Source organism: Dermacentor variabilis, chromosome 6 (genome assembly GCF_050947875.1).
Source record: "Dermacentor variabilis isolate Ectoservices chromosome 6, ASM5094787v1, whole genome shotgun sequence".
NCBI lineage: Eukaryota > Metazoa > Arthropoda > Arachnida > Ixodida > Ixodidae > Dermacentor > Dermacentor variabilis.
In genome coordinates, this window is record NC_134573.1 from 189,470,686 (window position 1) to 189,492,162 (window position 21,477).

General features: G+C 54.6%; 1 long non-coding RNA gene across 1 annotated transcript in view; it reads left to right on the forward strand.

Annotated features, from left to right (window-relative positions):
* The window catches only part of LOC142584470 (uncharacterized), a 60,993-nt gene that overhangs the window by 23,661 nt on the left and 15,855 nt on the right, over positions 1-21,477 (forward strand). Inside the window, exon 2 of the long non-coding RNA XR_012828798.1 lies at positions 17,178-17,319. This is a non-coding gene — a long non-coding RNA (uncharacterized LOC142584470). The remainder of the gene's footprint in view (positions 1-17,177; positions 17,320-21,477) is intronic.

Consider the following 21,477-nt stretch of genomic DNA (forward strand, 5'->3'; position numbering starts at 1 on the left):
AGTACATTCATAACGAACATCTATAAACAGCCTAAACCCATGAGGCTAGATTTCACCAACATCATCACAGAAGCCTACAACCTCGCAGAACCAAACCAAAAGGTCATTGTAGGCGACATTAACTGCCCCCACACAGAATGGGGGTACCGTTCAAATTCGCACAGAGGAGATTCCATCCTTAATGCACTCACTGTGCTGGACATGCAACTCTCACCAATCCGCTATACCCAACAAGGGAGGGAAACAGCGTCACCCGCGACACATGCCCCGACCTCACCATAGTCAAAAATGTCAAAGAAGCTACGTGGTCCAACCTGGGGGAGACCCTTGGGAGCGACAATTGCATCATAAGTACCTCTATCTCAACTACAAAAATCAGAAGAAATCTTGGCATAGCAAGAATCACTGATTGGACCCCATTCCGTGCAAGACAAGTGTCAAAAGATCACATCTATCACAGAATAGACTGACGGTATCTGTAAGGCACACGAAGAGACTACGGAGACTATACAACGTACTCCAGAAACTTCAGAAGTCGACACACACCTCATTCAGCTATGGCAGCAACGTCGCCGGTTGATACGAAGGTGGAAACGTCAAAAACTAAACAGGCAACTACGCCTGCGAATCGCAAACATCACGGAAGAGGCGCAAAACTACGCCACTGAATTGGCACACCAAAATTGGCACCAGTTCTGTGAATCTCTCAAAGGGACATTAGGAACCTCAAAAACATGGACCGCATTAAGGAACCTAATTGATCCCGCAAAATCGAAATCCGAAGCAAACAGAACTCTCAAACGCATCGCTCACATCTTCCCAGGCGACGATGGAGCTTTATTAAAAGCATTACAAGATAAATACATTGCTGCAACTGGAACGACTATTCCTCCATGCACACAGCGATACGCAGGCCGCGCCAACAAAGAGCTGGACGCCCCCATAACCGAATCCGAAGTATACGCAGCCGCACGAGCCTGCACCAAGAACACGGCAGCCGGCGCTGACAAAATTAACAACGCCATGATTCGCAACCTTAGCCAGGAGCAAATCGAAAAGCTAGCCCAATATATCAACGACTCTTTGTGGCAAAAGAACATCTTACCACCAGAGTGGAAGCATGCCGAGATCATAGTCATACCCAAACCAGGGAAGCGACGAACAATCGATGCCCTGCGACCCATCTCATTAACATCATGTATGGGCAAACTCTATAAAAGAGTAATACAGAAACGCCTCCAAAATTACATTGAAGACAACAACCTCTTTTACCCATCCATGATGGGCTTCAGATCGGGGTTATCCACACAAGACGCCTTCCTACTCATCCGAGAGGAGGTTTTGACCAACATACCTAGAGGCGGGGAACATCTAATCATGGCACTCGACCTCAAAGGCGCCTTTGATAACGTTATCTAACATCAACTGCGGCGAGCGCATACATGAATACGTCCGAACGTTCCTGTCAAACCGAACGGCCACCATAGGCATGGGAGAAACACGATCTGACCCACAGGCTATGCCTAACAAAGGCACACCGCAGGGGTAAATTATATCACCCCTCCTATTTAACATCGCCACGACCAGAGTCGCTAGGGCATTACAGGCCATACCCAACATAGGGTTCACCTTATACGCCGACGACATCACGCTGTGGACAAGGACAGGCTCCCTCGCGGAGCAGGAGCACTATCTCCAACAAGCCGCCACTTGTGTTGAAACAACAGCACACCAGTGTGGCTTGAAATGCTCTCCGGAGAAATCCCAAGTAATTCGTATCAAGGGGGTACAATTACAAGACCCAAGACCTCACCCACATTAAACTTGAAGGAGAACTCATCCAAGGAGTATCACGCATCCGAATACTCGGCATTTGGCTACAATCTGACCGCAAGGCCACACACGCCATCAAACTACTCAAAATATCGGCCGCACAAGTATCGCGCATGATACGGCGCGTGGCAAGAACCTGTAAAGGCATGAAGGAACAAGACACCATGAAATTGGTTCAAGCGCTTATCATCAGCCTACTGTCCTACGGCCTTCCATATCTCCCACTCCTTAAAGCAGAACAAACCACAATTGATGCCATCATTAGGACAGCTGTTAAAAATGCCCTAGGTCTCCCACCATATACCGCCAACCACAAGCTTGAAGCTCTGGGAGCGCATAACACTTTCGACGAAATCCAAGTAGCAGTTCTCCTATCTCAGCGGGAACGCCTACTCAAGACGGAAACGGGCAGACTAATACTTCAGCGAGTCGGCTACCCAGCGGACTTACGCGTCATACAATCTACCACTAACATTCCAACAGAAGACAGAGCACGCCTGCACGTGCCTCCCATCCCAAAGAACATGTCGTCCCACTCCTGCGAAGGCAGAAGAACAGCAAGAGTGAACTACATAAGACGGACAATGGGAAGAAGCGGCAGGGCCGTCTACGTAGATGGAGCCTTGTACGGACCTCCCCATGGACATTGTGGGAGTTCCTTCGGTCTACCGGGGCGCAGTCGTTGCTGTGCCTAAGGCTCCGGACTTATTCGCCATTGCGAGGAAAACCCCTCCCAAATGCCTGCCCCTCGACCGCGCGCCGTTTTCCCCGGGCGCCGCGACCGCGTCCCGCGACGTCATGCTACGCGGGCCTGCGATTGGGTCGTGGGGGCGTGACGTAGGGAAGAAGCCCCGACTGGGGACGATCGCCGTGCGCGGGGGAGTCGTGCTGCGACAGGGACGAGCGCCGGTCACGAGAGGCAAGCTGCAAGGTACGTGAGCGACCAGCTATTTGTGTCCCCAACGCCCCGGCCTGGGGACGTTCACGTGCTTTGTCAGCTTGCGTAAGTGTGACTGGCTGAGTGGCTCTGCGTTCCGCCCTTGCGGTAGTCGCAGGTGCTCAGTGCGTCACATTTTTGCGTGTCCGAACCGTCGCAGACCATTGTCGGTGACGGGAAGCGCTAGGTAGCGTTTGCGAACGCATTTCGGCCCGCGCGCGCAAACCATTGTTCGACGCGGCGTGTAACCCGCCTTCCTCGCCATCGGGAACCGCGGGCGCCGAGTGTACTCCGTGTGTTTGGGTGCACTCTGGTACATGTTGGCCATTTGTGATCAATAAACGCCTTAACTGTCCTGGACGCCTTGTGTTCCTGGGAGAGCGCCCATGCGTACGGCCAGAGCCGGCCAGGTCTTTCGGCACGGTGCTCGAACCTGCGGTGGGTCTATCGCCGTGCGCCGTCGTGCCGCGTCGTGAGGCTCCACTTCTCGGGGGCCACTTGGGGACGCCGTGCGCGGAGACGTACACTGAGCCCACATTTTGGCGCCCGACGTGGGGCCGTAACTGCCTTTGCATTGCTGCGGTGCGTAACGAGCCGGAGACCCGCTTGATCGGCTGGCCATGCCATGTTTTCCAGCTTCGAGGAGTCGTCATTGTTGACGACTCTCGCGAATGTCGCCCTGTTCGATTACTCAGCCGATGCTGGTGTCGAGCGAGGAGGCACAGCTCAACTCCCAGAGCACGAAACACGGAGTGCAAGCTTAGTTGGCGCAAACCTACTAGATGCGTGTGATATGTCCACGCCGCTCCACGACGGGCGTGGATCTCTCAATGCAGCGATAAGCAACGATGAGCTTGCCGCCATGGAAGAGGGAAGACTGGCGCGAACCCCACCCGCATTGAGGAGCTACGCGGCTGTGGCCTCCACCGCCGACGGCGAGCGCGGAGGGAGTAGGGGGTTACCGCCTGCCGCGAGCACCGTTGTGCGAGGTGGCGAGGTAGCCTCGAGTCGCGTAGGGTCGAGCGAGGTACCGCTAACCGAAATGAGGGGAGGGTTGCAGGTGCCCCAGCCTGCCCAAATCCCGCCTGCAGACGCTCCTGGTGAGACGAGCGCACCAGACGCGGGAGCGTTGCTTAGCGAAGCCACGCGACTAATTCAGTCCCTTTCGAGTGCCCTCCGGACTTCCTTGGAGTCGCCAAGGCACTCGCGGCCGGTGGTTAAGCTGGCAGTGCCCACATATCGCGGTTACGCGGATGCGGTTAGTGTCACAGACTTCCTAGACAGTTTGGCGCACTATCAGGCAGCTGTGGGGCTTGATGACCGCGAAATGCTGGCTCGTGTGGTGCCCGTTGCTCTTACAGAGCGAGCAGCACAGTGGTACAGGCTTTCCGGCAACCGCGCAACGACGCTCAAAGATTTCAAGGCGGCTCTCCGCCAGGAATTTTTGCCTGTCGACTACCATCGTAGAATGCGGCGCGAGCTCGAGTTGCGGACACAGGCCCCGGACGAATCGGTCCTCGAGTATGTGCGAGCGATGGAGGAGCTGTTTCAGATGGCGGAGCCGACGGCCCCCAGCGACGAGAGAGTCGAGAGGGTGATAAGGCAGGCTCACCCAACTTTTGCGGCCTACCTGCGCGGAAGTCGGTTCCGTGATCTGGAGGACATGGCCACCGAGGCCAAGCGTATACAAGGCGACCTGCTGGCCATGCGTGCCTACCGCCCTCCACCGCCTGCAAGCGAGGCACTAGAGCCGCGCTGTGCGTGGACCGGAACTCTTTTTCGTTCACGCCAACAGCAATCGCCCGCGCAGTCCACCTTTGCGGTGGGCTTTGAAAACCGGCAGGCTTGGGGAATCAGCGAACGCGCCTTGGATCCTCATGCGTACGCGCGGCGCGCGGCCAGTGCGGGGCAAAGGCCCAATCCGCCCCCTCGAATACGCCAAGCAATCCGCAGCAGCGCGCGCCCAGCGGATGGCGCATGTCCCGAACGGCCTGAGGGCAGCGCAGCGGGCGGAGGAGGACGACCGGGGCAGAGTGCTTTCAACCGCAGGAATGCGCGCGGCGGAGTCCGCTGTTTTGAGTGCAGTGAGCTGGGCCACATTGCTCGTTACTGCCCCAGACGTACCCTCCGGCAGGGAAACGAGGATGGGGGTCGGGCATGAACGCACGTCCGACCGAAGTGATTGTCGCTCCCTCCGTGTGTCGTGCGGGCTCACCCGCGGATGCATTCGCGCCGTTCGTCACTGTCACTATTACCGGTCGCGAATTTGCCGCGCTCCTCGACACAGGGGCCAGTGCCTCTTTGTTTGGCGACGACGTTTCGACCCTCTTGCAACAGCGCTTTGTTCGCTTGCGCGAATGCCGAGCAACTTTTAACCTAGCCAGCGGCTCCGTTCCTGCAGGCGGGGCAGCGAGGCTGTCTGTTCGTTGGGATGGTCGATCGAGGCGCCATCGCTTCATTCATTTGCCTGGCTTGAGTGTTCCCGTGATTCTGGGTCGTGACTTTCTTCGCAAGACCCATATAGTGGTAGACATTGCGAACGGAGGCTATAGGGTGGGACCGTTGTCCCCTTTGAGGCTTTTCGCTGACCCTCCGGCTCCTGCATGTGTCGCCGCGGAGCGAGTGGCGGGCCCGCACGGCGCGCTAGGTGAGGGAGCTGAGCCCTTTCTGGCGCAGTATTCTGCGTGCACTACCGCTCAGATAGACGTGCCTGCGCGAGGTGGCGCGTTCCACCCTTTGATCGCCCGTGCGGTAGGGCTGGAGCTCAAACAGAAATCTGACATGTCCGAAGTTCTGTTCAGCTATGACGACCTGTTCACAGAAGACCCAGGTTGCACTGACCTTGTACGCCACAGGATCGAGACTGGGGATACGCGTCCTTTGAAGTGCAACCCCAGGCCGGTTAGCCTGTCCAAGAGACAGGCTATCGATGGTGTGCTTAACGAGATGCTGGCGACCGGTGTCATCAAGCGTTCCGATAGCCCCTGGGCATCTCCTGTCGTCCTGGTTCCAAAAAAGGATGGTAGTTTCCGCCTTTGCGTTGATTACCGTCGACTGAACGCACTTACCCGTAAAGATGCCTATCCGTTGCCAACCATCGAGTCAATTGTGGGCAGCCTAGGTTCATCGAAGTATTTCACGACTCTGGACGCTGCTAAGGGTTACTTAGAAGTAGAGGTGGAACCCGAGGACAAAGCAAAGACCGCCTTCACGTGCCATCGTGGGCTTTTTCAATTTGAGCGAATGCCGTTTGGTCTGTGCAACGCCCCAGCCACATTTCAGAGGCTAATGGATCGGGTTCTGGGCAATGCCAAATTGTCCCATGCCATGTGCTACCTCGACGACATCGTGATCTATTCCGAAACGTTTGAGGAGCACATACTTCACGTTGGGGACATACTTGGGAAGCTCAGGTCAGCGGGCATGACGCTAAATCCGGCAAAGGCACAAGTGGCGCAAACTCGAGTCCACTTGCTGGGGTTCACCCTAGGAGGAGGCTCCATTGAGCCGAATTCGGAGAAGCTCCGGGCTCTCCTGGATTTTCCCGCCCCCAAAGATGTACGCGGCCTCCGCCGCTTCCTCGGAATGGCCAATTTCTACCGGTCATTTATTCCATCTTGTGCGAAACTCCAGGCACCGCTGACAAAGTTGTTGGGGAAGTCTGTGGAGTGGCGTTGGGAACCGGAGCAGGAGCAGGCATTCCGCGGCTTGTCCCGAGCCATCGCCGAGACAGCTCGCCTCAGATTGCCTGACCTGACCAAGAAATTCGTCGTTCAAACGGACGCGAGCGATTTGGGATTGGGGGTGGTCCTCCTTCAGGAATTCGATGGTGTCCTGCACCCTCTGGCTTTTGCTAGTCGGGCGCTGCTCCCTGCGGAGAAGAACTACTCCGTGACGGAAAAAGAGTGCTTAGCGATTGTGTTTGCACTGAGGAAATTCGACGTCTATTTAGACGGCACGAAATTCGTCGTGCAGACGGATCACAGCGCGCTCAGCTGGCTCATGAGGCTTCGCGAACCTGCGGGTCGGCTGGCACGTTGGGCACTTCTAATACAGCACTACGACATTTCGGTGCAGTACCGAAAGGGGAGCACGAACGTCGTCGCAGACGCGCTTTCGCGTGCGCCGCTTCCCCACCCGGCTGATGCCGGAGGCGAGCGGCGAAAGACGGAAGCCGCCGACACGCCCGCCTGTGCGAGCGGTGAAGTGGCCGAGGAAGAGAGGGAGACCGTCTTCGGGTCCCCATCTATAGAGGAGACTGCGGTAAAAGAGGTTTTCGGCGTTCTACAGCCGGGCGGTGACGAGAGTTCCCCATCAGTGGGGGAAATAGTTGTAAACGAGCCAAAGGGGAGCGTTGCGAATAGATCGCCCGGCACTGGTGGTAACTTAACCGTTCATGACTGTGCCTTTAATGAACACGATGTCACCGCGCATGATGTTCTCGCACGGGTGCGGGAGGAGTTAGCCGCAGAAAGACAGCCGCGTACCACGACACCGGAGAACGAGGCCTTTGCAGTATCTCCAAAAGGAAGTAATGGAACCGGCTCTCACTCTGGAGGGACCGCGATTATTTTCAGCCGAGAAGAGCTCCTAAAGGCCCAGCAGGAGGATTCATTTTGCAAGGAAATTGCTGGTAGAGTAGCGGAAACGGAGCGCCGTAACGTTGCTGGTGTTGCAACGAGCGCAGAAGTACCCGGGCCAGCTTTTATTGCTGGTACTTCCGAAGATTCCTACCTGCTAGACCACGATGGGCTCGTGCTTAGATATATCGCTACCGAGGACGAATCAATTAACCCGTTTAAGGTGGTGATACCGAAAAGTCTGAGGCGCGCACTTTTGCACTACGCTCATGATGAACCGCTGGCTGGACACCTCAGTGGCTCTAAGGTCTTTGCAAGACTCAGCCACACTGTCACCTGGCCCGGTATGAAGCGCGACGTTTTTCGTTATTGCCGGACTTGTCACGTCTGTCAGACGGTGAAATCTCGCGGTGGCCGTCCGCCGGGTTTAATGAAGCCGATTGACAGTCAGCGGCCTTGGCAGTTTGCTGCCTGCGACTTAATTGGGCCTTTTCCAAAGAGTAAGCAGGGCTTTCAGCACCATTTGGTAGTGGTCGATCACTTTACAAAGTGGGTGGAGCTATTTCCGCTCCGCAAGGTGACGGCTCGGGCAGTGTTGGACAAGCTAATGGAAGTTATCACACGCTTTGGATTTCCGGAGCGTTTGATTACTGACAATGCGTCTTACTTCACTTCTCGGGTGTTTCGTGAGACGTGTACATCCCTTCAGATCGAGCATCGCCTCACATCGCCCTACCACCCCCAGGCCAACCTCACGGAACGCTTTAATCGTACTGTGAAGTCGATGCTCACGGCCTTTGCCAGGAGCCAGAAGGATTGGGCAGACCACGTGAACGAACTCGCGTTCGCCATCCGGACGGCGCAAAACCGCTCAACAAGTTTCTCCCCCGCTTTCCTCATTTTTGGCCGTGAACTGGCGAATCCGCTAACCATCGTTACGCAGCGCCGAGCAGGGGTTGAGAATGCGCCAGGGGACCTTTCCTCGTACGCAGCGCAGCTTCGCTCCCGGCTTGCCCGCGCTTTCTCGAGAGCAAGGGACAGCTTGGGAGCCGCCCGAGCCCAGCAGAAGGCCCAGTATGACAAGAGTCATCGCGACGTCTGTTTTCAGGTCGGTGACTTGGTGCTTAAACGCAACCACGCTCTTAGTGACGCCAGCAAAGGGTTTTCCGCAGCGCTGGCTCCTAAATGGCTGGGGCCTTACCGAATGGAGAAACGACTTTCACCACTTGTGTATGAGCTGACGGATCCTCAGACGGGGAGACCCAGGGGCCGCGTTCACATTGCCGACTTGAAAGCCTACCATTGCAGGGCAGTCGAGCCGGCGCCGGAGCCCAGCGATCTCGAGTGTTCCGGGGAACAGAGCAGGTCTGGTGTTTCCGACCGCTTTCGGCCGTCGCATCGATACCCCCTCAGGCGACGACCACCATTGTGAATTCGCCCTCGCGTTGCCAGACCTTTCTGGTAAAAGAAACGCGTTACTCTTGCTTTCTGCCTCTGCGAGCGAGTGTTTCTTTTCTCTGGGGATTTCCCGCATAGAGGCCAGCGCGCCACGGTTCCAGCCCGCCCTAACTAGATGTCAAAAAGTTTGCCCGTTTGTTCAGTGCTGTATTTCTTCTTGTTTGAATAATAGGTTTAGTCTTCCTCGTGTGCATAGCCTTGTTCTCAAAGTGCCCCGCTTCTTACCCCGCATCGTCATTGTACGTAGCTGTAGAGGGGCGCTTGGTGCCCTCATTCTTTTGTTGTCTCGTCTTTGAGACCCGCCGCGTAAGTGTTCGGAAAGCGGGGCGCGTGCGACCACGGGAGCGTCAGATGAGGGGAAGGTTTGAGACATTGGACGCCTGAGACATTGGTGTTGCCTGCGCCCGAATCCGTTGCAAGCCCTAAGGGCACGTGTCGCGGGTGCCTCGTGTGTGCGCGTGCAAAAAGGGGACGAAAACCACGTCCAGCTGGCTTCGCGACCCTCCATCCTGTGCCCCTCATCACTGCTCGCTCCTTCTTGGAAACGATTGGTGTCAGCATTTACTACTCCTGCTGGCGCTGCTGCTGCCGGTGCCCGGAACTGTCTTCCCGCAGTCATTCTCTCTCGACAGTCGCCTTCGTCGGTAGCTTGGAGTTGCAGCGCACTCGCGCTCAAGATGGGCAAGCCTTCTGCCCTTGTCGCCCCTTCGAGCCGCCGCCGCAGCCGACGCCGGCGCTGGGTTGCACAGCCAGGCGCTCCAGCCGCAAGGATACTCCCTGCTCCAACGACTGTCCTGCCTGCCACAGCTACGGAGACCAGTCCGAAAACACGGAGTGTGGCCACCTGGACGTGCCAGGAGGGTGTATCGGCACCCCTCTGGTACGTGTCGGTGAAGGCATGGCCCGCGCAGCGCAGAGTGGAGAGGTGCCAGCACCCCGTGCCCTATCCTTTTAAGGGGCACACGCTCACTCTAACGGAGGCAGCCGCGGACGGCGCCCACCTGCCCCTCCCTGCTGGTGCTGCTACCTGCGGGAAGTGCTGGACCCTTGTTATTCACCGTAGCCACTACACCGGCCGGATGCACCCGGAGGAGAGGAAGAAGAGTGCGGCGGGAGATCCCCCGGTGCCTTTGGCGCGGCGATGGCGCTGACAGACTGCGAGCTGGCCCGATTGTGCCGGCAGAAGATGCGGGGGAACCCCGGATTCGCAGCGCTCGTTCGGCAGGGAGCTCCAGATGATGAAGAGGCGGCCCACAGAGAGCGACGGATTATGGCGCCGAAACAAACAAATCCGAACGTGGTGGCCGCCGACCAAGTGCCCGCGACGGCCTTGGTATAAGACGTTCGGGACTGAGCGCTGAGGCTCCGGGAACATCTTGCCGTTTATTTTGTAGGTTGGGTTCTTTAACTTCTTTTTTAATGTTTATTGGTGAGTGTGTGTCTCTGTGCGTGTGTGTGTATGTTTCTGTGTTCGTGTAGCAGACAGTACGTTTATTCTGGGGGTATTCTGGGGGTATTCTGGAGCAGTGTGTTGTACAGTTTTCCCTTTGAGTTATATGGTTGTACGCGATTTTCACTAGGTTTGCTGTACGTGTTAAATAATTATGCTATTAGTGTATTTGCCCTGATTGTATCATTCTCGTTTTCTTTAATATGTGTTTAAGGGCTGGAACGGAGGCAGGAGGTTAGCCGTCCTTGCAATATCTAATGCTGGCTGATACAGGGGACTTTTCCTTTGTGTTACATACCGCCGGCTTACTTCTCAGCTGGTAGGGACATTTAAGGGGAGAGGGATGTGGGAGTTCCTTCGGTCTACCGGGGCGCAGTCGTTGCTGTGCCTAAGGCTCCGGACTTATTCGCCATTGCGAGGAAAACCCCTCCCAAATGCCTGCCCCTCGACCGCGCGCTGTTTTCCCCGGGCGCCGCGACCGCGTCCCGCGACGTCATGCTACGCGGGCCTGCGATTGGGTCGTGGGGGCGTGACGTAGGGAAGAAGCCCCGACTGGGGACGATCGCCGTGCGCGGGGGAGTCGTGCTGCGACAGGGACGAGCGCCGGTCACGAGAGGCAAGCTGCAAGGTACGTGAGCGACCAGCTATTTGTGTCCCCAACGCCCCGGCCTGCGGACGTTCACGTGCTTTGTCAGCTTGCGTAAGTGTGACTGGCTGAGTGGCTCTGCGTTCCGCCCTTGCGGTAGTCGCAGGTGCTCAGTGCGTCACATTTTTGCGTGTCCGAACCGTCGCAGTCAATTGTCTGTGACGGGAAGCGCTAGGTAGCGTTTGCGAACGCATTTCGGCCCGCGCGCGCAAACCATTGTTCGACGCGGCGTGTAACCCGCCTTCCTCGCCATCGGGAACCGCGGGCGCCGAGTGTACTCCGTGTGTTTGGGTACAGTCTGGTACATGTTGGCCATTTGTGATCAATAAACGCCTTAACTGTCCTGGACGCCTTGTGTTCCTGGGAGAGCGCCCATGCGTACGGCCAGAGCCGGCCAGGTCTTTCGGCACGGTGCTCGAACCTGCGGTGGGTCTATCGCCGTGCGCCGTCGTGCCGCGTCGTGAGGCTCCACTTCTCGGGGGCCACTTGGGGACGCCGTGCGCGGAGACGTACACTGAGCCCACAACATGCAGCGGTAGCAACTGTGGTGGGATCCAATCACCAAGAAATCACAAGTCTAACCATATCAAACTGCTCCGTCCTGGAAGCAGAAGTGACTGCGATAGCACTCGCCATACAACACGGGAATGCTATCAACCAATCCCTTCATATTATCACCGACTCGCAGGCGGCTTGTCGGCTCCTCCTAGCAGGAAGAATCCATAAAAGGCTGCTCCACCTTGTTAAAAGCAGCCCAGGATCAAACACTCACGTTAAACACCAGATCACTTGGACCCCCGCACACTCTGGGTTGGAAGGGAACGAGATAGCTGACGGTCTATCTCGAGGTTACACTAGCCGAGCGGATCAAAACACAATCTCCCCGACCACTCACTACTTGAACCAATAGGGAGTTTTAGAATAGGGGCCCCAATAGTTTGGGGCCCCAAAGAGCTTTGCGGGTGTTAGCGTTGGGGCACGTAGGAGTGAAGAGTTTTAGAATAGGGTTTGACGTTTGCGGATAGCGTCTTGCGCTGACAGCGCCACTACGGCGTCAAAGAAAAACTATTAGAAATAATTAAATAAAATATACCATTTTATGTTAGGAATAATAATTTTTACTTGCGTGTATTCGCGTTTAAGTACAATTTAGAGGTTATTCTCTGTAAGCAGCAAACAATTAGTTGAGCTTAGTTTTGAGCAAAGCAACTTTACTAGCCTTCACCAGCCAAGCTTAGCCGTGTTAGGCCTACGAGCCATAAAATCCACAATCGAATTCAAAATCAGCGGCGTCTAATGAGTCAATCTTCATAACACACGCAAGTTGAGAGAAAGCGATAACCGCACTCACTTCTCCTAGCTTGCGAACTTCAGGCGTTACCGCGAATCGAACCCAGTTTTGTGCTAGGTTAGAGCCGTCGCTTCGATGGGTGCCGCCATGTTTGCCGACGCAAAGCTTTTGGGGCCGCTATTTGGGCTCCCGCTAAATCGGTGAAATAGCGTTCCCAACGCAAAACCCGAACGGAGTTTGCGTCTTGCGCATGCGCAGTGGCTTCGACGCTATTTCTTTGGGGCCCCAAAATGTTTGGGGCCCCTATTCTAAAACTCTCTAATGTCAACAGTTTATAATATTAGGCTCCATCACCTACGCCTCATGCGCCAGTTCCTACCACCACCACAGACAACTTATTGCGCAGGAAGCCCGCGACTGGAGACAACTCCAGACGGGCACTTTCCCCAACCTGCATAAATATCACATTCTGTTTCCAGAACGCTACAGACCTACCTGCCCATGGTGCGACGGTCACCCCACCGCCTTGCATGTTACGTGGGGGTGCACGGGGGACAAGCCCATACACTTACGAACACTTCAAACGAAGGAGCAGTGGGAGGCCTCTCTGTCCAGCTCGGACCTGACAACCCAGCGCAGCCTGGTACAGCAGGCAAAGGCAGCAGCGCAGGCCACAGGGGCTCTGAAATGAGTTCTCCATCCGCCGCCCAAGTCTTCGACAACTACTTCTTTCCCTTCAAAATAAATATTTCTACTACTACTACTCGACTCCTCGTGCTCGGGGTGCACAATACGCTCGAAGAGATCGCTGAGGCTCAGGAGAGGGCGCAGATGATACGACTGACGATGACCAAGACCGGCCGTCATACCTTGCGCGAGCTCGGCTACTTCCCAGCGAAAACCCAGGATCCACTGGAGTCTACGCCGGTTCCCCGCGAGCTCCGTGACCTGATCACGATCGCACCCATTCCGCGAAACGCACATCCGGAACACAATCGAGGCAGGCGCCTAGCCCGGGCAACCGCATTCCTGAAACGGATAAACAAGAATGCGGACGACGTCGCTTTCCTGGACGCCGCCGCCTACCGATGCAAGAGAGCCTTCGCCGCGGTAGCGGTCTCGTCCTCGCAACGGACTTTAACCGCCGCCTCAGCAATCACACGTGACCCCTAGGTGGCGGAGCAAGTGGTCTTAGCCCTGGAAATGCTCGACGATAAGCGAAAGACAATATTCAGCGACTCGAGACTGGCCATCAAAGCGTTCGAGAGAGGAGTCGTCTCCGACCAGGCGTTACGCGTCCTCCGCGGCGCTGATCCGAACACCCTCAAACACTACACCGTCATCTGGTTTCCCGCCCACCTGGGCCGGATCCCGGGCGCCCCGCCCAACCTCAACGAGGCAGCCCACGATGCTGCGCGCGCGCTTACCGACCGCGCCGTCACCCCTGGGCAACCGCGTCTCGAAGGTTTGGGGGCGAACAGGGACGCCCCAGTAACGAATAATGAAATCACCAAACACTTTTGCTTGGGACGACCTCTCTTTCCGCCCCCGCACCCCAAACTGAAGAGGCCGCAGGCGCTAACGCTACGCTTGTTACAGACACATACTTATCCAAACCCCGCCACCTTACACATCATCTACCCGGACGTCTACCCCGATGATGCGTGCCCTTCGTGCGGGGTCACGGCGACACTCGCACACATGCTCAGGGAGTGCAGAAACGCTACGCCCGACTGTACCTGCGACAAGTGATAGAAGACCATACGAAGCCCCCTCCTACAAGATCAGCAATGGGCCGTCCAGCAGGCTCGCGCAGCGGCCGCCAGGTACTGTTAAGAACGGCCCAGCTGATGTGCAAGTGTTGCCAGCCAGTTGCGACGACGGCGGCGTCAACTTTCAAGGAACGCCACCGTTACGCTCTAGCCTCGTCGCCGTTGTGACTGAATGAGTTCGACGAAGCAGGTTTTGTGCCGCAACGTGACACCGCCAACCGGGTCGGCCGCCAGCGGGGGAGTTGCCGCGGGAACGTCGTCGGGGATCCCTTCCCACGCGCCGACCAAGACGCAGGACAATGGCTACTCGGCCGCGCTGCGAGGGTCAGCTCCGAGTTCTACGAAGTCCGTGTGACGTCGGTTCCGGACCGGACCATGAACCTATGTGTGTGTGTTTGTGTGTGTGTGTAAGCCGTCCCGGAGAGAGGCGGCGTGTTTACAATGACTGGACGAACGTTTCCGTCCCCTTGGAATCAAGGGGGACCGAGTATTTATATATCGCTGTTGTGCAGATGCTCGACACACTTTCTTAAGCAGTCATGTTAGACTGAGACACTCTCTCAAGGAGTCGTGTTAGACTGACGTACTTTCTCTCGCAGTCATACTAGGCTGATGAACTGCATGTAAATACTGTAAATAAATCCATATTCCTCGTTCTCGATGAGAAGCAGTCCTTCCCTTCATCAACGTCCTCAGCGTGGATAAGTTGGACGACGGCATGGGCCAGCTACCTTTGAATTCATGCCGGACTCCAATCTTGACAACGGGTTACGAGCGATGGGATTGAGCCCCCAATCCTGACAGTACCCCCTGTCGGTCCCTGCGTGGGAGACGCGCACTGCGCCCTGACGTGCGTCCTGTAGGTCTTTTATTAAAGTTTTTCCAATCCAATCCCCCCCCCCCCATGTTGCCCCTCGTTCTCTGAAGGCGCTTACGGCACTGGCCCACTGCCAGTCGGTGCGGTGATTTCGGCTTCAAATTCTTTGCCTCAATATATCGCTCGAGCCTTCGTCGTCGTCTTCTTCCACAGCTGTCTGCGATACCGCTCGTCATGCTAGCGTTCCCATATTGCCCCTCGCTCTCCGAAGGCGCTGACGGCACTGGCCCACTGCCAGTCGGTGCGGTGATTTCGGCCTCAAATTCTTTGCCTCAATATATCGCTCGCGCCTTCGTCGTCGTCTTCTTCCACAGCTGGCTGCGATACCGCTCGTCATGCTAGCGTCCCCATATTTCCCCTCGCTCTGCGAAGGCGCTGACGGCACTGGCCCACTGCCAGTCGGTGCGGTGATTTCGGCCTCAAATTCTTTGCCTCAGTATATCGCTCGCGCCTTCGTCGTCGTCTTCTTCCACAGCTGGCTGCGATACCGCTCGTCATGCTAGCGTCCCCATATTGCCCCTCGCTCTCCGAAGGCGCTGACGGCACTGGCCCACTGCCAGTCGGTGCGGTGATTTCGACCTCAAATTCTTTGCCTCAATATATCGCTCGCGCCTTCGTCGTCGTCTTCTTCCACAGATGGCTGCGTTACCGCTCGTCATGCTAGCGTTCCCATATTGCCCCTCACTCTCCGAAGGCGCTGACGGCACTGGCCCACAGCCAGTCGGTGCGGTGATTTCGGCCTCAAATTCTTTGCCTCAATATATCGCTCGCGCCTTCGTCGTCGTCTTCTTCCACAGCTGGCTGCGATACCGCTCGTCATGCTAGCGTTCCCATATTGCCCCTCGCTCTGCTAAGGTGCTGACGGCACTGGCCCACAGCCAGTCGGTGCGGTGATTTCGGCCTCAAATTCTTTGCCTCAATATATCGCTCGCGCCTTCGTCGTCGTCTTCTTCCACAGCTGGCTGCGATACCGCTCGTCATGCTAGCATTCCCATATTGCCCCTCGCTCTGCGAAGGCGCTGACGGCACTGGCCCACTGCCAGTCGGTGCGGTGATTTCGGCCTCAAATTCTTTGCCTCAATATATCGCTCGTGCCTTCGTCGTCGTCTTCTTCCACAGCTGGCTGCGATACCGCTCGTCATGCTAGCGTTCCCATATTGCCCCTCGCTCTGCTAAGGCGCTGACGGCACTGGCCCACAGCCAGTCGGTGCGGTGATTTCGGCCTCAAATTCTTTGCCTCAATATATCGCTCGCGCCTTCGTCGTCGTCTTCTTCCACAGCTGGCTGCGATACCGCTCGTCATGCTAGCGTCCCCATATTGCCCCTCGCTCTGCGAAGGCGCTGACGGCACTGGCCCACTGCCAGTCGGTGCGGTGATTTCGGCCTCAAATTCTTTGCCTCAATATATCGCTCGCGCCTTCGTCGTCGTCTTCTTCCACAGCTGGCTGCGTTACCGCTCGTCATGCTAGCGTTCCCATATTGCCCCTCGCTCTTCGAAGGCGCTGACGGCACTGGCCCACTTCCAGTCGGTGCGGCGATTTCGGTGCAAGATTATGCACCCTAATAAATCGCTCGCGCCTTCCTCGTATTCTGCCACAGCTGGCTCCGTCCGCTCTTCATGCTAGCGTTGCCATGCTGTCCTTTCCTCTGCGATGCTGCTGACGGCACTGGACCACTGCCAGACGGTGCGTGGTTTTCGGTCTGAAATTATTTTCCTCAATTTATCGCGAAATCAAAACACGAATGTATATAATGAATGTATAACACGAATGAATGCGGACGTTTAAAAATAAATATGCGTTCGTACCTTTGGTCACTATGCTACCGATCAAGACCATAAATGTTTTCGTACTTGTTCGAAATTCTGTGTCACCTCTTTGTCTTGTGCTACACAGCTTCGCTGGTCGCTCACCTTTACAGATTAAGATGGCTCATGCTTTTTTTAAATTCCGTGTCCATTTTATGGAACACTGAAGATAGCTGCGCGAACGATTTTAACTAGACGTCGTATGGCGCACAGTCATATTAACGCGCGTTGGGTAGCATGTTGCAGTAAATCCGGCGTCGGCGGAGTTGTCCGTGAGCGAAAGTTTCCGTATATATTTAGGTTATGTATAAGCCACGCCTTGCCATATGACATGCGGTATATGCGGGTGATATTGCCACACGATTCTGTGACTATACTTGCTTATAACTTGCCTTACATTCTTGCCAAGGTTATTGCTCGGAATTTTGAGAATGATAGCCCACAAACAAATGTCATGTAACAAAACACCGACAGCGCATGCCTTTATGTCGCTCTCTTATATATTTCTCTTTTTTATGGTGCTCAGGTGACGGCTCGAAGTTCTTGGACTCGAGTGGCATCTTCGGCTTGCCGGACGGCCCAGAGCTGGTCTGCCAGCTCTGAACTTCTGATAGCCGCCTCCCAGCGGCGATGACGACTCAAGAACTGCGGGACTATTCTTTACTAAGGTTTCTTCTTCTTCTTCTTCTTTATGGTGCTCTCTTTTATGTTGGTCTCTTTATATCTCAAACACGGGGTGGGTCCATTGTCTGCGAAAGACCAATGTCTCGCACGTTTCGGTCATCACGAAACAAGGAGAAATCAAACGGGGCTTTCCGATGGTCGTCCCGCCTGAAGCTGCAGCGCTGCTTCGTGCGGCCCGTCATCAGGAATCGGCAGCAAGAGGCTCGGTTTTCGTGCCCTTCCACGCACCCTCCTAATCGTAACGCGGAACGAACAGGAGCGAGACATAAGCTCTCATTGCACGTACAACTCGGCCACAGCATGTTGCGGGGCGAAATCCTTCTGGCGCAGCAGCCATGGATTGTCGAGGCTTTCGCATGCCTCCATGACTGCGAGCGTGCATGTTTCCACGCTTGCCTCGCTCAACCTTAACGAGGAGGCCCACTCAGCTGCACGAGGCTTAACTGACCGTGCGCCGGGTAACGCGTCCTCTCCTGGGGGACCCGAGCCTCTCTGCTCGTACAACGAGATCAGCAAACATAATTATCTATCAAGAAGGCTCCTGCCTTTGCCGCACTCTTCGCTATGCAGGGCCTAGACAGTCACTCTCAGGCTTCTGCAAACAAGCACTTACCCGAACCCCGCGGTGCTGCACATAATGTACGCCGAACGGTTCCCAAGCCCGGACTGCCCCCTGTGTGGTGGATATGCGGACTTCGAGAGTGTCCTGTGGTTCTGCGGATCTGCCAGTCCCTCTTTCACCCAAGAGGAAATGATGACGCTCTTTGGGGCCCAGGACCAGACCTCTCAAATGCTGGCAGTCCAGAGGGCACGCGAAGGGGCCGTCACGTTTCACCTGATGGTCCCCGAGTGGGCCTAGCCAGGTGACGTTGAGTTTGCTAGCGTCTATTGTGGACCAAATAAAGTTGTCTAGGTCACTCACTCACGCTTGCGCGCCGGCGGCAACCGCGAGGTGCCCCTCTTGACATTGGCGCTGTGGCGGCTTCGACGGGCACAAGTTCGTTTATATACAATGGAAATCGGGAGTTCATTTTCGTCTTGCCTGTCTCCTTCTAAAGAGCGCTTTTATGCGTTGCATATTGCAATCACTCAGTTCAGCCCTTGGGCGCGGCCGGGCAGCCACCATTGACCTTTAGCGGAACCACGTGACGTGACGCCACGACAGCCGGAGGAAAAGGTAGGCCCGAACTCGCGCGGTCGCGCGCGGCCGCAGCCATAGAGTTTCTCACTACATTACCTAGAGGGAAATCTGGCGCTGCTGCGCTGTGGTATGCGTGGGAAGGCCGGTATATTGTGACTTCGGATTGGCATCGTTCTTGGAGAGACAGGACACCTTGAAGACGCGCTTGGCTAGCACCGTTCCGTCTGTCACAATGATTCATTTTCTACTAAAACAGCACATGAAAAGCTGTTTTGGTTTTATTATTACGCAAAAACATGTTTTGTTTAACTATAAGAACTTGTTATTGAGCGTACGATTATATGTTACGTAAAAAGTATCAGCGGGCCGCTAAAGATGGAGGACAGACGACAAGGTTCGCGCTCGCTTTGAAACAGTTTGTCGTCTGTTCTTGCTTTTCTTCCCGTCGTCATGCATTGTAGGTGAGTAAAGATGGAATATGCGTGAATGGAAACATTTCATGAAAATTTTACTTTGAGAACGCGTTATTTGTGTAGCCATATCCACGTTTTAGACGAAGCCTCTTACAACACTAGCCAACGCGAGCCTCGCAGACACATATACCGTCATTCCCATGGCGGCACGGTGCCCCCTTAAGAAACTCCCATAGACGGTGGCGCCAGATTACCCTCTAGGTGTTATAGTGAGAAACTCTATGGCCGCAGCCACCACCTGACTCCCGCTCCTCCCGCTAGGGACGCTGCGCCGGCGCGTGACGTCATGGAGGAAAAGCTGGGCCCCAACTCGCGCGGTCGCGCGTGGCCGCAGCCAACACCTGACTCCCGCTCCTCCCGCTAGGGGCGCTGCGCCGGCGCGTGACGTCACGGAGGAAAAGCTGGGCCCCAACGGGCGCGGTCGCGCGCGGCCGCAGCCACCACCTGACCGCGCAATATGCAGCGCATTCTTGGCTTAACCAAGCTAAGCCTGGCCATTTTTACACTGGGGCTCATCTATTCAAGAAAATACAGATGCGACAATTCCTGTGAAAGGAGTTCGGCCGTAGAACGATCAGAAACGCTTCGTCTCCACGGCACACCCCTGACATCACTAGTCGAATCTTAAACAGAGGAGCACAAACATTTGGAGGACGCTTAAACTTGAACATTAAGAGTGGAACGCTATAGCGTTCAAAGACCCTTTACTGCTTTTCATGGCTCCCGGCAACTGCAGCTTACGCGAAGGTAACGTTTACCGGGAAACGCTGGCTGAGAACGCTATGCACGAAGGCGAGCTTTCTGGCAGGAACGCGGCCTCTTGCGTGGGTCGATCTCCTGTTATTCTTCCCCACTTTTAATATTTCAGTCTGAGAAGAGCTGACATAAAGGACATGCGCTGTCGGTGTGTTTTTCCCTTACGTTTGTTTGTGCGCTTTCGTTCTGAAAATTCCGAGGAATAACTTTGTAAAGGATGAAAGACAAGCTGTGAGCATGTGTGGTGGTAGAGAAGTGGTTGTGTACGCGCGGTTCGGAATTGCGTTGGAAATTCTTTTGCCGAGCCGGCGCCGGAAGCGGGACGCCGGATCTTCTGCGACACGGGCTCCTTTAAGAGGAAGCTTTAGCTCGAGTGCTCCTATCTAAATACATGTAAAAGGAGAATTCGTTTTTCTCGGCAACCACTGCACCAAATTTGACGAGGTTTGTCGCATTTAAAAGACAAACTTAAGATCTGGTGACTGTTGGTTTCGAATTTTTGAATTAGATTGTCAATGTTTTATTAAAAATTGGCAAAAATTGGAAATTTTCAAAAAACGAAACTATCAAGTTTACAACTCTGTAACTTAACCACTAAAAATGATAATACGGTTCTGTGAATTGCATCTAATAGTACATCTAAAGCGGACAAAATTTATATGTTACACATGAATATAAAAAAAATTAATCATAGAGAAATACAACTTTTGCAAAACCGTTGTAACCAACGTAACAAATTCACGTAAGATGTAAAATGACATATTGAATTTGTCCGCTTTGAATGATCTAATGAATGTCGTTTACAGAACCGCGATATCTGTTCTTGGTGCAAAGCTATGAATTTGTAAACTTCGTGATTCTATTTTTTTCTAACGGTCAAACATTTGAAAATCGTTTTAAGAAAATTCAAGCCCTAAATCGAAATTCCGCTTCCAACAGTCACTAGAATTTAACTTTCTCTTTCAAATGCGACAAATTTCATCAAAATCGGTCCAGGGGTTATCTCATGAAAACGTTTTTGCGTTTTACATGTATTTGAATAGGCCGCGTCGGAGTTGGGCCCGAGCTAAAGCTTCCTCTTAACGCTATCGCGTTAGAAGTTGAAGCAAATGTTACAAGCTGGCTAAATTCTTTTGTGCTAATTAATCGTGCAAAACGGAAGAAAAGCGGCCGACAAGCCACAGTGCTGCACCAGCGAAAGCGTTCATTGTCCGAACGCAACAAGCGAGGCAGAAATGACATGACAGCATTTTCGTCCTCTGTCCTTACGCCGCAGCACCGCAGTTCTCGCAGGCGCTTGCCGCGATGCATGATAAGTACGAGAATGTAAAATGAAATAGTGCGTTCCAAAATAGCGGTCGTGTTCTTTTTTGGTTTTATATAACACACTTTTTTTTTTCGCTGAACGCTGCTTGTATAGCGCAGCTTTGTTCTTTCTTGCTTTTCTATTTGTTTATTGAAAAAGCCTTCAGCCTCGCTCAAATTGTCGGGCGACTGGTGACTGTTGCGCATGTACGGCGCGCGTTGCTCGAGGAGCTGCTGCGTGCTATTTGGCGATGACCACTGCAATAAATGCACATTTGCATCGCGTTCTCTTGCGATGAGGAGTTTCTTGCATCACTGCAAAAAGAGAACATTGTTTAATGTGCGCTGACGTAGGAGGGTCGCAATGCAACTGTTAGGCACGTGTCCGCGTTGGCTTTTCTGCGTCGCAATATGAATTCGTTTAGAAAAATGCTTCGCATTAAAAACGGACTATCTCAACTGGCAAA